This window comes from Spermophilus citellus, assembly GCF_964194105.1.
Source record: "Spermophilus citellus genome assembly, chromosome: 8".
NCBI classification, from domain to species: Eukaryota; Metazoa; Chordata; class Mammalia; order Rodentia; family Sciuridae; genus Spermophilus; species Spermophilus citellus.
The window spans coordinates 104,930,343-104,935,305 of record NC_138189.1 but is presented as its reverse complement, the minus strand read 5'-3'; the positions used below and the strand labels follow the sequence as shown (position 1 = coordinate 104,935,305).

General features: G+C 41.3%; 1 pseudogene across 1 annotated transcript; it reads left to right on the top strand.

The window, feature by feature from the left end:
- Positions 1 to 2,118: 2,118 nt before the first annotated feature.
- Positions 2,119 to 4,560, top strand: LOC308654709 (MAP/microtubule affinity-regulating kinase 3-like; annotated as a pseudogene). The gene is made up of 2 exons: positions 2,119 to 4,092; positions 4,528 to 4,560. The product of its transcript is annotated as an MAP/microtubule affinity-regulating kinase 3-like (transcript).
- The last annotated feature ends 403 nt before the right edge of the window (positions 4,561 to 4,963 follow it).

Genomic DNA, 4,963 nt, shown 5'->3' with positions numbered 1-4,963 from the left:
ACATACAGGCACATATAGTTCCAAAATAAACATAAACATATTTTATGTATTATTTTTAAATTAAAAATGCTATCATGCTATTTTAATTTGTATTTTCCTATTACCGGAGAAAATAAGCATATGTATGTGGTCGTAGCAAAAAAGATTTTCCCTTTTGTGAATTGCTTGTTCATGTTTTTTCCCATTTAGATTTTTTTCCATTTTGATTTTTATATATTTGGTATACATGAAAATAAATAAGGGTAGTGGCACCATGTGGAGGCTGTGGAGCTGAACTCTGTAGCACAATGGGCTGGGTTGGATGAATCCTGGGACCCGACAGGGCACAATCAGGGCAGGCCTGGCATCTAGACCGAGGCCGTGAAATGGGCAATTCTTAGCTACTGCTCACTGGCTGCCCAGGGCCTCTCATGGTGCAGAGTCGAAGTGCAGTAAGATGTTCACAAGGACGACCTTGCTAACCATGAATGAAAAAGACCATCAAGCTGTTTGGGCCTTTAAAAATAAAGTTGATCTTAGAAGTAGTCATGTTTTATATTGGCTCAGAGAATTCAGGGAAGATTTTATGGATTTTAGTTTGAGAATTATTTTCATCTTTATATAAATCAGTTATACATGACAGTGGAGTGTATTTTGACATGTCATGCATACAAGGAGTGTGGCTTCCCATTCTTGTGGTTGTGCATGATTGGGAGTTTCACCAGTTGTGTGTATATATATGAATATAGGAAAGTTATGTCAGGTTCATTCTACTGTCTTTCCCATTCCTATCTCCCCATTCCCCCCTGTCAAGTGTGAAATCTCCCCCTACCCATTGTGAGTCAGCATTCACATATTAGAGAGAACATTAGCATGATAGTATCAGTTCCATCCATTTACTAGCAAATGCCATCCTTCCATTCTTCTTTGTAGATGAGTAATATTCCTTGTACCACATTTTCTTTATCCATCTGTTGAGGGGCACTTAGTTTCGTTGTATAGCTTAACTATTGTGAATTGAGCTGCTATGAACATTGATATGTCCGTTTCACTATAGTATGTTGGCTTTAAGTCCTTTGGGTAAATGTCAAGGAGTGGAATAACTAGGTCAAATGATGGTTCCATTCTAGGTTTTCTGAGGAGTCTCCATACTGCTTTCTAGAGTGGTTGCACCAGTTAGCAGTCCCACCAGCAATGTATGAATGTACCTTCTTCCCTGCATCTTCTCCAACATTTACTGTTGCATATATTCTTGATGATTGCCATTCTGACTTGAGTAAAATGGAATCTCAATGCAGCTTTAATTTGCATTTCTCTAATTGCTAGAGATGAACATATATATATATATATATATATATATATATATATATATATATAGATCTATCTTATTTCTTCGGTGAAGTATCTGTTTAGTTCCTTTGTGCATTTGTTGATTGGGTTGTTTGTTTGTTCTTTTAGTATTGAGTTTTTTGGGTTCTTTGTAAATCTTGGAGATTAGTACTCTAAGATTAGTGAAGGTCGTGGAGATTTTTTTCTCATTTTGTAGGCTTTCTCTTCGTGTTCTTGATTGTTTCCTCTGCTGTGAGGAAGCTTTTTAGTTTGATACCAACCCATTTGTTGATTCTTGATTTTACTTCTTGGCACTTTGGAGTCTTGTTGAGAAGTTTGTTTTCTAGGAGGACATTTTTTTTTTTTTCCTACTGGGGAAGGCTCTCTGGTCCTAGGTCCTTGATCCACTTAAGAGTGTAACCATTCTTTAGGCAGTCAATACCGTTATGACTGCACTGACTGCATAGCAGATTTTAGAATGTACATCTTGGAAATGTATAGACCTAGAAGCACTCCTCATTTGCCTTCTACTCTTAGACTTACCCAGAAGGATAATTTTAAACTAGGCAAGCATCTTTTGTTGTGGAAGGCATTTGAGGCTATTTTTTATAACCCTTTATCTCCAATTCTTTCCTTGTCTCCCCTTCCCTTACCTAACCCTTACTTATCCTAAGCCTGCCAGTGTTACCCATGGCATTTATTAGCTTTGCTCATTGAGTAGATTTAGGAGTTTATTTTTTCTTCTGTTAAGTCATCAAAAGTCATTGAAGATACTTAATGATGAAGAACCTTGCACATACCACACACACCTCACATGAGATGGGCAACAAGAAGTCACATCCAGAACTGGGCACTCTGGACTGCAGTGTGGAAACTTCATAGCTTCCCGTGCAGATGAGCAGCCACACATCGGAAACAACTGTTGAAAACTATCGGCAAGAGGAACTTTGCAAAACTGAAATTGGCATGATACATCCTTACAGACAGAGAGGTTGCAATTAAAATAATTCACAAAACTCAGTTCAATCTAACAAGTCTATAAAAGCTCTTCAGAGAAGTAAGAATAATTAAGATTTTAAATCATCCAAACATAGTGAAGTTGTTTGAAGTCACTGAAACTAAAAAAACACTCTACTTAATCATGGGGTATGCACGTGGAGGTGAAGTATTGACTATTTGGTTGCACATGGAAGAATGAAGAATGAAGAAACAAGAGCTAAGTCAAGATGTATGGTGTCTGCAGTACAGTACTGCCATCAAAAGTAGATAATTCACAGGGACCTCAAGGCTGAAAATCTGTTGTTAGATGCGGATTTGAAAGTTAAAATAGCAGATTTTGGTTTTAGCAATGAGTTTCCTCTTGGCAGTAAACTACACACCTTTTGTGGTGGTCGTCCATATGCAGTCCCAGAGATCTCCCAGGGCCAGAAGTCCGATGGGCCGGAAATCGACGTGCAGAGTCTCGGAGAAATCCTGATCCTGTACACCCAGGTCAGTAGGTCGCTTCCCTTTGAAGGGCAAAATCTGAAGGAACTTAGAGAGTGTTACGAGGGAAATACAGAATCCCTTTCTACATGTCCACAGGCTGTGAAAACCTTCTCAAACGCGTCGTGGCGCTCAACCCAATTACCCAAGGCACTCTAGAGCAAATCATGAAGGACAGGTGGATCAACGCAGGCGTGAGGAGGATGAACTTAAACCCTTTGTTGAACCAGAGCTAGACATCTCAGACCAGAAGAGAATAGATATTATGGTAGGAATGGGTTATTCATAAGAAGAGATTCAAGAATCTCTCAGTAAAAAGAAATATGATGAAATCACAGCTACCTACTTGCTGGGGAGAAAATCTTCAGAAGGTGCGACCTCAGCCACAGCACCGGCCAGTCTTCTCACCACAAAGTGTTTTTCAAGCCAGGAGCCCAGACGGTGCTGTGACCATGCTGGACCAGCTGTTGTGGCATATCCGAAGAGGAGTCAGAGCAGCACTGCAGATAGTGACCTCAAAGAAGATGGGATGCCCTCCTGGAAATCAGGTGGCAGTGCGGCGGGAGGAAAGGGAATCGCTCCAGTCAGTCCCATGCTTGGGAACACAAGTAATCCCAACAAGGCAGATATCCCTGAACCCAAGAAAAGCCCCGCTGTCCCCAGCAGCAGCACTGCATCTGGAGGGATGACACCGCGGAGTACCACAGCGGACAGACATTCAGCGATCCAGAATGGCCAGGAGAACAGCACCTTTCCGGATCAGAAAACTCCAGTCGCTCAACCCACAGGGTTAGCAGTGTCGCCACCCTGGGCAGAATCCATCTCCTAAGGGACACTCTCCACCGCCCGGCGGAACGGCGAACCGCAACATCCAACGGCCCTCCTGCCTCGCGCAGCCTGTCCCACGAAGCTACGCCACTGACCCAGACTCGAAGCACAGGCTCCACTAATCTTTTTAGTAAATTAACTTCAAAATTCACAAGAAGTAGCGATGTCTCCGTTGAGCAAAAGGACAAGAACAAAAAAGCACAACCTCACTCCCTGCGTTTCACCTGGAGCATGAAAACCATGAGTTCCACGGATCCCAGGGACAAATCCGCAAAGTACTGGACCCCAACAGCTGCGACCACAGGGGAGGGAGGGATCGCTTCCTGCTCTTCTGCGTTCTAGGCGACCCGCAGGCACCGAACCTGGTGCAGTGGGAGATGGAGGTGTGTAAGCGGCCAAGACTCTCGCAACCCGGTCCGGTTCAAGCAGAAATCAGGGACATCCAGAGCTTTCAAAACTATTGCTTCCAAAGTTGGTCTTTTCCATAAAAGCACTACATTAAAGTCGTGTGACCCAGAAGAAAAAGAAAAAAGAGAAAAGAAAAGAAAAGAAAAAAGAAAAGAAAGACCCATTTTAGACATGTAAATTTCTAACAGTTTAGTGCTCCATCAATGGCTTTCAGTTCAGAGGTATCTCTCCTAACAGGTTCCCCATTTAATATAGTGTGAACTACCATGTACTGGTTGCTACCCCGGTAATTAAATGCTTTTATAATTAAATTGCTGTTGAATGGATTTCTTTATCTTTCCTAGGCAGTTTCCTGCTGTATGTTTCAAATTGTTGGAGTATACTGTCTTAGAAATGTGAATTGTGTGGTGTGGCAGGGGGAAATATAATTTTGTTAAATAAAAATAAATAGATTACATGTGTCGTACTTGTTTTCCCACTTTGCCTTTTCACTTTTAGGTGGCTTGGAGGAATAAAGTTCTTAATGTTTAAATTATCAAGCTTTCTATTTTATGCTTATTGCTTTTGTACTTAGGAAATTTTTCTCTGCCCAGAAGTGCTGAAGTTATATCCTGTGTTCATATTCTATTTGTTTATTTACTTACATATTTGATATAATGTCTTTTCTACTTCTGGAATTGACACATGTGGTGAGGATATAGAAATGACACAGGAGACATTTGTTGTTTGGGTCTGAGCTCCTACACTAGGCCCCAACAGGCCTAATCAAAATGTAGTCACACCTGCTAGGTCATCAAAGTGAAGCTGAAAGGAAACAGAAAAAAAACCCCAAATTCCAGTTTTTTTTTTCCTTCTTCCCCAAAATGGAGATTCACTGCAACCAATTGGAAAGGGCCCAACCAACACCATAAGGAAGTCCTCTCTGCTTGAAAGA